At 45.4% G+C, this 11,539-nt stretch overlaps 1 protein-coding gene across 1 annotated transcript in view; it reads right to left on the minus strand.

Moving 5' to 3' along the window:
- The window catches only part of IKZF1 (IKAROS family zinc finger 1), a 96,728-nt gene extending 85,480 nt beyond the window's left edge, over positions 1-11,248 (minus strand). Inside the window, exon 1 of the mRNA XM_077303302.1 lies at positions 11,172-11,248. The gene's annotated coding sequence lies outside the window, so the exon portion shown is untranslated. The remainder of the gene's footprint in view (positions 1-11,171) is intronic.
- Between the last annotated feature and the right edge of the window lie 291 nt (positions 11,249-11,539).

Genomic DNA, 11,539 nt, shown 5'->3' on the forward strand with positions numbered 1-11,539 from the left:
GGCGGGGAGAGGGAATCACGGCCGGGCCGCACGCAGCTCATGCGGGCATGGCCCGCTGCACGGGCGAGGTCCGCGTGGGCGCAGCCCATGGGCGTGGTCCGCGCGGGTCGCGGCCCGATGCCCTGCCGGTCCCCAGCCTCAGAATGGTTGGGGACCACTGTCTTTGAGTTTTTCTGACCACAGGACTCTATGCAACATACCTTTAAGTCTGTGAAAGTCAGCTTTCCTGAAGTTCAGTCTATACGTATGACTACGTAAAGGTTTTCTCTTTCCCATGGTTGAACATTCCATAAGCACATGGTCACTGCTACCAAGTGTGCCCACTACTTCCACCTCATCTACCAGTTCTTCCCTATTGATGAGAATCAAGTCTAAAGTAGCAGAGCCCCCAGTTCCCCTCTCTACTTTCTGGGAAATGAAGCTGTCAGCAAGACAAGTTAAGAATTCAACGAAGTTTGCATTTTTAGCAGAGTTGGTCTTCCAACAGATATCTGGGTAATTGAAGTCACCCTTGACCACCGTTTCCCCCTTTTTTGAAAATTGTGTAATTTGGTCTTGCAGTATCTCATTCAGGTCCTCTGACTAGCTTGGTGGTGTATAGCAGACCCCCACAATAATACCACTCTCATTTCCTACTCCTTTTATATTTGCCCAAATACACTCAACTGAACTTTCATGCTCAAGTACCTGTATTTTTTCACAAGTATAAAGATTCCTAACATATATTGCTACACCTTCCCCCTTCTATTCTTGTCTGTCCCTTCTGAATAGATTGTACCCCTCAATTTTAGTATTCCAATTGTGTGTATTATCCCACCAAGTTTCTGTGATTCCTGTTAGGTCATGGCCCCTTCCTCTATTACGATTACTAGTTCCTCCTGCTTGTTTCCCATACTCTGTGCATTAGTGTAGAGACATCGTAGTCCATCCTTTGTGTGCCTCATGGTTTTGGTTTTTGAACTTCCTTGCAAGCTAGTAGTTCCCTGCTTATGTAACATTCCCTGTAGATTTGATTCGCGGCTCGGCAAACTTCTCTTCCCCCCCCTCCCGAAACAAGAAGCTTGCCGGGCTGCGAGCTAATTGGCCGCTTTGGCGGCCGATTTGCTCGCGGCCTGGTGAGCTTCTCGCTTCGGGGGGGAGGGAAGAAGGAGCCGTGGCCCGGCGCCAAGGCCTTTGCGGCCCGCGGGTTGGGGACCACTGCTTTATAGCACAAAGGCCTACTCAACAGAGGGCGGAGCTAGCAGTCAGCTCCTTAGTGAGCTCTTGAGATATTCCTTCTTCTCCCAGCCCCTCCAAAGACATCTGGGTAATTGAAGTCACCCATGACCACTGTTTCCCCCTTTTTTGAAAATTGTGAAATTTGGTCTTGCATTATCTCATTCAAGTCCTCTGATTGGCTTTGTGGTCTATAGCAGACCTCCAAAATAATACCACTCTCATTTCCTACTCCTTTTATATTTACCCAAATACACTCAACTGAAATTTCATGCTCAGGTAGCCATGTTTGGGTATTTCTTCACAAGTATAAAGATTCCTAACATATATTGCTACACCTCCCCCCCTCTTTTCTTGTCTGTCCCTTCTGAATAGATTGTACCCTTCGATTTTAGTATCCCAATTGTGAGACCCATTCCGCAACAGGACCAATGTTGCCAATTGGTTCCTGCAAGTGGAAATGCTATTTTTAAAAGTGCAATATCGGCGTTATGCATACCTGCCTTTGTAGTGGAATCCAGTAGCGTTTCAATCGTTTCCCACAGGTTTCCGGTCTTGCCAAAAATCGCTATACAGGAAGCGATTTTTTCTGTGCTTTGTCCCGCCACTGGCCATCAAACGAGCAGCCAATGGGCAGCCGTTATCATGCTCCTGAAAAGCCCCTTTCCCTTTAAGCACAGTTTTTTTTTAAAGAAAAACACACATTGCAACGAATATGCCTTGATTCCTTGATTCCTCCTCCTTCCTTCCTTCCTAGCTGGCAGCTGGCGTGTGAGCTGCCAATTCATCGTTACCACGCTCCCCCGAGTGGAAAAAAAATCCCCCCCCCCATGCATGGGTGCGATTTTTGGCCGAAAATAAAGGGAACTTGCAAATGGGGCTGTGTTGTGCTTGGTGACTTGAGGGGAGCTTTAAAGCAGCTCTGTGGAGGGACTGTAGCCGGAGAAGTCTCGCTGGGTGAATGAAGGCTCGCCGGTTCATTGCTTTCTGCTTGCTCCGAGAAAAAAAAATGGTGATTGTTTCGCCGGAAGTTCGGACGAGAGAGCCAGGGGGAGGGATTTGGCTGGAACCACAACAATGGGAACGCACAGGTCTTTTTCGCTAGTGTTGCAGATTGTTTGCAAGAGTGTAGTGCTTTTCGGAGGGTGAATCCACTTTTCTGGATTCCCCTTTAAGTGCTACAATGAATCGCTTTTTGTGGATCGGTTTCAGGAGTGTGGCAGATTGTGTGCAACGTCATGCATAACTGCAAATTAGTAGTGTTTACAATTTGGAAGCCTTTTGCAACATTGAAGTCGTGCGGAATGGACCTGAGTATTATCCCACCAAGTTTCTGTGATTCCTATTAGATCATAGCCCCCTTCCTCTATTAAGACTACTAGTTCCTCCTGCTTGTTTCCCATACTCTGTGCATTAGTGTAGAGACATCATTCCATATAGATTTGAGATCTTCTCATCTTCAGATCTTACCATCACACCAAATTCTGAATTTCCGTCTCACTGCCCCTTTGTGTCTAGTTTAAAGCCCTCTTCACCAGGTGTGCAAGGGTTCTCCCAAAAATACTTTTTCCGTCCCTTGTGAGGTACATGCCATCTCTTGATAATAGCCCCTCCTATTGACATAGTTGACCATGGTCTAGAAATCCAAACTATTCCTGTTGATATCATTGACGTATCCAGTCATATACTTGCATAATTTTTCTCTCTCTTCCTATGCCTCAGCAACTTACAGGAAGGACTGATGAAAGAAACAACCTGTGCTCCCAGGTCCTTTACCTTTTCCCCCAGATCCACAAAGTCTTTTTAAATATGTTCCATGTTCTGCTGGGCAATATTATTTGTACCTACATGGATGAGAAGGAAGGGGTAATGATCTGCAGGCTTGTTGAGCATGTCCAGCGTTTCTTTCACATCCTTAATGCATGTACCAGGTAGGCAGCAGACCTCTCGAGACAACAAGTCTGGTCTACACACTTCGGCCTCTACACCTCTTAGCAAGGAATCCCCAGTTACCAGTATCCATTTCTTCATACCCTTGGGAGCAGAACTAAAACTATTTCTTGTGGGGGACTGTGAAGTGGTTCCTGAATTTTGTGGGGTTGGTGGGGGAGAAGACCTAGAACTCTCACCTGTGAAGTCCTGTGACTTTTTACCTGGTCTACGTTGGGGTTTGTTCTTCATAGGGGATTACATATGCTCCTGTGTTCCTGAATCAACCTCTTCAGGCAGATCTTGGAACCGATTACTGAGCATCAGTGGGTCAGACCTTCTTCTTATTCTTCTACTCCTATGTGTAACATTCTTCCAATTATTGCCCTCCAGTATTAGGTGCTCCTGATTTTGTTTTGATAGATTTCTCTCCTCCTGCAGTGTAATCAATCGTTTCTCTAATCCCCGGACCTTCTCCTCCAGCAGAGCCACTAATTTGCACTCGCTGCATTTGTAACAATTCTCCCCCTGGGGTAAAAAGACAAACATTCCACAGATGGTACATATCACTACGCAACCTTCCTCAGTCTTCATGCCACTTTGATTCATCTGAACTGCTTCTCAAACCTTCGGCTTGCTGTTGGCTCCTTACAGAGTATTCTGTTTTAATACAGACCCCAAGAGTCATTTGGGTTTTGTTTTTATTGCCTCTGGCAAGCAAGAGCCTTTTATAGCACAAAGGCCTACTCAGCAGAGGGCGGAGCTATCAGATCTCCTGAGTCAGCTCCTGAGATAATGCTCTCCTTCTTCCAGCTCCTCCAAGCATTGCCTATATATATATATATATATATATATATATATATATATATATATATATATATATATATATATATATGTATATGTATATGTATATGTATATGTATATGTATATGTATATGTATATGTATATGTATATGTATATGTATATGTATATGTATATATGTATATATGTATATATGTATATATGTATATATGTATATATACACACACATATATATATGTATATATATATATATATATGTATACATACATACATACATACATACATACATACATACATACATACATACATACATACATACATACATACATACATACATATATATATATATATATATATATATATATATATATATATATCAGTGAACAAAAATGGACAGGATTTTAGGATGCTTAGGGCTAATCCTGCGTTGAGCAGGGGGCTGGATTAGATGGCCTGTATGGCCCCTTCCAAGTATACGATTCTATGATTCTATGACAGGAATGGGTGAATTTAATTCAGACCACCATCAGGTATACTACTGTGGACAAGAATCTCGCAAAAGAAATGGAGTAGCCTTCATAATAAATAAAACAGTAGGAAAAGCGGTACTGGGATACAATCCCCAAAATGACAGAATGATCTCAGTTAGAATCCAAGGCAAACCATTCAACATCACAGTAATCCAGGTCTAAGCCCCACAGAAGCAGAAGAGATTAAAACAAGTTGGCAAAATTATACAGAAGAACTATACAAGAGCGAGCTTAACATCCCTGATAATCACAGTGGGGTAGTTACTGACCTGGAGCCAGACATCCTAGAATGTGAAGTCAAATGGGCCTTAGAAAGTTTGAGCAATGATAAAGCTAGTGGTGGTGACAGCATTCCAGTTGAACTATTCAAAATCTTAAAAGACGATGCAATAAAAGTGCTACACTCAATATGCCAGCAAATTTGGAAAACTCAACAATGGCCACAGGATTGGAAAAGGTCAGTTTACCTTCCAATCCCAAAGAAGGGCAATGCCAAAGAATGTTCAAACTACCGCACCATTGCACTCATTTCTCATGCTAGCAAAGTTATGCTCAAAATTTTACAAGCTAGGCTCCAGCAATATGTGGACCTCGAACTTCCAGAAGTACAGGCAGGATTTCGAAGAGGCAGAGGAACTAGAGATCAAATTGCCAACATACGCTGGATCATGGAGAAAGCTAGGGAGTTCCAGAAGAACATCTACTTCTGCTTCATTTACTATGCTAAAGCCTTTGAGTGTGTGGAGCACAACAAATTGTGGCAAGTTCTTAAACAGATGGGAATACCAGAGCATCTTATTTGTCTCTTGAGAAACCTATATGCAGGTCAAGAAGCAACAGTGAGAACCGAACATGGAATCACTGATTGGTTCAAAATTGAGAAAGGAGTTTGGCAAGGCTGTATACTGTCGCCTTGCCTATTTAACTTGTATGCGGAGCACATCATGAGAAAGGCGGGATTAGAGGAGTCACAAATTGGGATCAAGATTGCAGGGAGAAATATCAACAATCTCAGATATGCAGATGATACCACTCTAATGGCAGAAAGTGAAGAGGAACTAAAGAGCCTGTTGATGCGGGTGAAGGAGGAGAGTGCAAAAGTTGGCTTGAAACTCAACATCAAGAAAATGAAGATCAAGGCATCCGGCCCTCCATCCTGGCAAATAGATGGGGAAGAAATGGAGATAGTGACAGATTTTATTTTCCTGGGCTCCAAGATCACTGCAGATGGGGACTGCAGCAAAGAAATTAAAAAACGCTTGCTCCTGGGGAGGAAAGCTATGGCAAATCTAGACAGCATCCTAAAAAGCAGAGACATCACCCTGCCAACAAAAGTACATTTAGTCAAGGCTATGGTATTCCCAATTGCAATGTGTGGCTGTGAAAGTTGGACCATAAGGAAGGCTGAGCGTCAAAGAATTGAGGCTTTTGAACTCTGATGCTGGAGAAGACTCTTGCGAGTCCCTTGGACTGCAAGGCGAACAAGTCCTAGAGGAGATCAGCCCTGACTGCTCCTTAGAAGGCCAGATCCTGAAGATGAAACTCAAATACTTTGGCCACCTCATGAGAAGGAAGGACTCCCTGGAGAAGAGCCTAATGCTGGGAGAGATTGAGGGCAAAAGAAGAAGGGGACGACAGAGAATGAGGTGGCTGGATGGAGTCACTGAAGCAGCCGGTGCAAACTTAAATGGACTCCGGGGAATGGGAGAGGACAGGAAGGCCTGGAGGATCATTGTCCATGGGGTCGCGGTGGGTTGGACACGACTTCACACCTAACAACAACAACAACAACCAATATCCAGGAATTTGGGTGTGACCTTTGATGCTTCCCTTTCCATGGAGGCTCAGGTCATGAAAGTAGCCCAGAGGGCGTTTTTCCATCTTCGCCAAGCCAGGCTACTAGCGCCTTACCTGTCCTCAGATCACTTAGCCACAGTGATCTATGCAACAGTCACCTCCAGACTACACTACTGTAACTCGCTCTATGCGGGCCTGCCCTTGGCTTTGACCTGGAAGTTTCAATTGGTACAGAATGCAGCTGCTAGGGTCCTCATGTGGGTCCCCCCACATTCAGCCAGTATGTCAACATCTGCACTGGTTGCCAATTTGTTTCCAGATCAAGTTCAAGGTTTTGGTTTTAACCTTTAAGGCTACACGCGGCCTGGGCCCTGCCTACCTACGGGACTGCTTGGTTGCTTATGCCCCCCACAGGGCCCTTCGCTCTGCAGGTGCAAACCTGCTGGTGGTTCCGGGCCCTTGGGATGTTCGCCTGGCCTCGACCCAGGCCAGGGCTTTTTCGGCCCTGGCCCCAATCTGCTGGAATGAGCTCCCGGAAGAGCTAAGGGCCCTGCCAGAGTAAACGGCTTTACTCAGGGCCTGCAAGACAGAGCTCTTTCGGCAGACATATGGTTAAGCCCAGGGCGGGCGTTCCCCACATTAGATCAGGGCTCCCTGGGTCCATCTGAATGATCTGATTGCCTCACTCCCATATTAGCAACCTGATGTCCCTCAGCTAGTGTGGGGTGGTTTGGGGGGGGGGTAGTGGGGTTAGTTAGTGCTCGCCTGTTGCCTAACGTTGATAACGTTGATATTGTGGATTGGTAGTTTACAATCCACAAGTACCCCAAGGTCTCGTTCACACACAGTGCTACCTAGAAGCGTATCCCCCATCCAGTAGGCATGCTTTTCATTTTTCTGACCCAGATGCAGAACTTTACACTTATCTTTATTAAATTGCATCTTGTTCTCATTTGCCCATTTTTCCATTGTGTTCAGATCTCGTTGAACTCTGTCTCTATCTTCCGGAGTATTTGCCAGTCCTCCCAATTTGGTGTCATCTGCAAACTTGATGAGTAGTCCCTCCACCCCCTCATCTAGATCATTAATAAATATGTTAAAAAGTACCGGGCCGAGCACCGAACCCTGAGGTACCCCGCTACTCACCTCTCTCCAGTCTGATGAAACACCATTGACAACAACTCTTTGAGTGCGGTTCTCTAACCAATTCCCTATCCACCTAACTATCTGAAAATCCAGATTGCAGTCCTTCAACTTATCCATCAGAACATCATGGGGAACCTTGTCAAAAGCTTTACTAAAATCCAAGTAAATGACATCAACCAAATTTCCCCGATCCAGCAAACCTGTTACTTGGTCAAAAAAGGAAACTAGGTTGGTCTGGCAGGACCTGTTGGAGACAAATCCATGCTGACTTCCTTGGATCACCAAATTGTCCTCCAGATGTTTGCAAATTGCTCCCTTTAATATCTGCTCCATTATCTTCCCCACAACAGAGGTCAGACTCAATGGTCTGTAGTTTCCCGGGTCATCCTTCCTCCCTTATTTGAAGATCGGAATAACGTTTGCTCTTTTCCAGTCCTCCGGGACATCTCCAGTCCTTAAAGAGGTTCCGAAGATGATGGACAAGGGCTGTGCAAGTTCTCTGGAAAGTTCTTTGAGTACTCTCAGGTGCATTTCATCCGGACCAGGGGATTTGAACTCATCCAGTGCAGCTAAATGCCTCTCGACAACCTCTCTATCCATGTTAACCTGCCACCCAGACACTATCCTTTGGCTACAGCCATCTCTAGATGTGCCTAAACACTTTGACCTGTGGGAAAAAACAGATGTAAAATAGGCACTAAGCCTTTCTGCTTTCTCTGCATCTTTCGTTAGAGTTTGTCCATCCACACCCAACAGCGGGCCTATTACCTCTTTTACTTTATGTTTGCTCCTCACGTAACTGAAAAATCTTTTCTTGTTACAATGGGCTTCCCTGGCCAATCTTAGCTCACTCTCAGCTTTGGCCTTTCTGATGATTGATCTACAGTGCCTAGTAACCTGTAGGTACTCTTCCTTAGAGCTCTGTCCTTTCCTCCATTTCCTGAACATTTTCCTTTTCTTTCTTAGTTCCTCTTGAAGTTCTCTGTTCATCCAAATAGGCTTCTTAGAGCTCCTGCAGTGTTTTTGTATTTCTGGAATAATCATTGATTGAGCATGCAATAACTCTTGTTTGAGTAGCGCCCACCCTTCACATGCTCCCTTCCCTTCCAGCATTCTCGTCCATGGTATGACACTCATCACGTCTCTGAGTTTATTAAAGTTTGCCCTACGAAAATCCAACATCCGCGTCTGGCTACAAGCTTCGTTGGCTCCCCATCTCAAAAGGAATTCTATGAGGACATGGTCACTTCCCCCTAGGGTCCCCACCTCCTTCACCTCATCCACCAACTCTTGCCTGTTGGTCAGTATTAAGTCCAGTATGGCTGAACCTCTTGAGGGTTCATCTACCATTTGATAAATGAAATTGTCAGCCAGGCAGGTCAGAAACTTGCATGACTCATTTCCTTCTTGAAATGAGGCCTCCAGATCTGCACACAGTACTCCAGGTGTGGTCTGACCAGTGCCGTATACAATGGGACTATGACATCTTGTGATTTTGATGTGATGCCCCTGTTGATACAGCCCAAGATGTGCCTAAACCCTTTGACCTGTGGGGAAAAACAGATGTAAAATAGGCACTAAGCCTTTCTGCTTTCTCTGCATCTTCCGTTAGAGTTTGTCCATCCGCACCCAACAGTGGGCCTATTGCCTCCTTTACTTTACGTTTGCTCCTCACATAACTGAAAAATCTTTTCTGGTTACAATGGGCTTCCCTGGCCAATCTTAGCTCACTCTCAGCTTTGGCCTTTCTCATGATTGATCTACAGTGCCTAGTAACCTGAAGGTACTCTTCTTTAGAGCTCTGTCCTTCCCTCCATTTCCTGAACATTTTCCTTTTCATTCTTAGTTCCTCTTGAAGTTCTCTGTTCATCCAAATAGGCTTCTTAGAGCTCCTGCAGTGTTTTCATCTTTCTGGGATAGTCATTGATTGAGCATGCAATAGCTCCTGTTTGAGTAGTGCCCACCCTTCCCTTCCAGCATTCTCCCTTCCCTTCCAGCATTCTCGTCCATGGTATGACACTCATCATGTCTCTGAGTTTATTAAAGTTTGCCCTACGAAAATCCAACATCCATCTCAAAAGGAATTCTATGAGGACATGGTCACTTCCCCCTAGGGTCCCCACCTCCTTCACCTCATCCACCATCTCTTGCCTGTTGGTCAGTATTAAGTCCAGTATGGCTGAACCTCTTGTGGGTTCATCTACCATTTGATAAATGAAATTGTCAGCCAGGCAGGTCAGAAAGTTGCATGACTGAGGACGCTTCGCAGAGTTAGTTTCCCAGCACACACCTGGGAATTTGAAGTCACCCATGATGACAAGGTCCTGCTGTTTGGATATTTTCTCAAGCTGCTCACAAAGTGCAGCATCCACATCCTCTCATTGGTCAGGCGGTCGGTAGCGGACACCAACCACCACACTGTTTGTTTTCCCCTCGCTTATTTTCACCCAGATGCTTTCCACTGTAGATATGCTCTCCTTCACTAGAATTTCCTGACACATAAGCCCTTTCCTCACATCCTCCACCTCTTCTATCTATTCTGTTTTTTCTGAACAGTTCATATCCATCCACTATTACATTCCAGTCATGAGAATCATCCCACCAAGTTTCTGTGATGCCAACTAGATCATACCTTTCCATCAGCATGAGAAGTTCCAGCTCTTCCTTCTTATTCCCTATGCTTCAGGCGTTAGTATAAAGACATCTGAATCTTTTTACTTTTGGTTCCCTATGAGCTGGCCTTGCCAGTTGGGGTGCCCCCGATCGTTCTCCTCCCTTATACTCCCTATGTTGATTGTCTCTTCCCCTTGTGGCTTCAGTTTAAAGCTTTCCTGATGAATCTCCCCAGGTTCCTGCCAAATACGTTCTTCCCCAGCTTCGATCTTGATAGTCTTTTTTAATAGGAGCGATGGTATTCAGGGACATGTCATTCGTTCCCACATGGACCATCACAAATGGGTAGCGATCCGTAGATTTGAGGAGTTTGAGCAGCCGTTCTGAAAGATCTTTAATTTTCGCCCCTGGCAAGCAACACACCTCTCGGGTTAGGGGGTCGGTCCAAGCCACATGGCGATCCATTCCTCTTAGCGGGGAGTCTCAAATTACTCTCCTTTTTTTCCCCTTCTCAACTCCATTTCCTTCTGTCCCCGTGGCCTCTTCACTTTGTCTTAGACTTTGTTTTTGGACCTCTTCCCTTGTTGACACTTGCACCACCTCTGCAAAGAGCCTGAAATCTATTCTGGAGCTCCAAAGGCCCCGAGAATCGTCGCACTCTACGCCGTTGAGTCTTTTTCCGAACTGCCTGCAGAGGCTTCCTATTGTGGTCAATCTCCTTGTCCTCTTCAGGACTGGTTGTATCCTCTTTATTCCGTGTTGCACGGCTGTGGTCTATGAACTCCTCCCCTTTCTTACTTTGGGTCAGAGTAAAATACTGTCTTCTAATCCTCTAATCCTTTCCTCCAAAAGTCTTACCAGTTTACACTTGGGGCAGATGTAGTCCATCTTGTCTTCTGGGAGGAAGGCAATCATGTCACACTCACTGCAGATGATAGGATGAGTGTCCTGGAGGTCCATTGTAAGTTCTAGGCAGTGCAAGTACTCGGGAAATATAATCTACTGATTCTAATTACTCGGCCAAGAACCCCAGGCTAAGACCTACAGGTCTTTCGCGCCTCTGGCGAAGAGCAGCCCTTTTTTATTTCTCCCAGCAAACACCCAGCAATCACCTCGCCCAGTCAGCACAATAGCCTCACCTGGTCAGCAGAAACACTTCCCAATAGCTCTCTCCACGTGCTCTCAGTTGTCCACGTGCTCTCAGTTGTTCTTAACTGCTGCACCATGCTGGCTCTCAAATAAGTCTTTGGGACCTGCTGGAGCAAACATAGATTCTGAACTCCCTTGCGGCAAGAGACACTCCCAAACATTATGAAACATACTTAGTCATCTGGTGCCCAGCGATGTGGAATCTTCTGAGGAAAACTGCAGCATTGTGCAAGGGGGCAGAGGAAAGATGTTGACAAGCTGCTGAGTGCTGGTCCAGGTGATCCCAGAGAGCATTATGCTGGGAGATTGGTTAAGCCATCTCCAGAAGCAGGTAAGAAGCCATCCTTCGTTCTTCACC

The sequence above is a fragment of the Paroedura picta genome, chromosome 11 (genome assembly GCF_049243985.1).
Source record: "Paroedura picta isolate Pp20150507F chromosome 11, Ppicta_v3.0, whole genome shotgun sequence".
Classification (NCBI taxonomy): Eukaryota; Metazoa; Chordata; class Lepidosauria; order Squamata; family Gekkonidae; genus Paroedura; species Paroedura picta.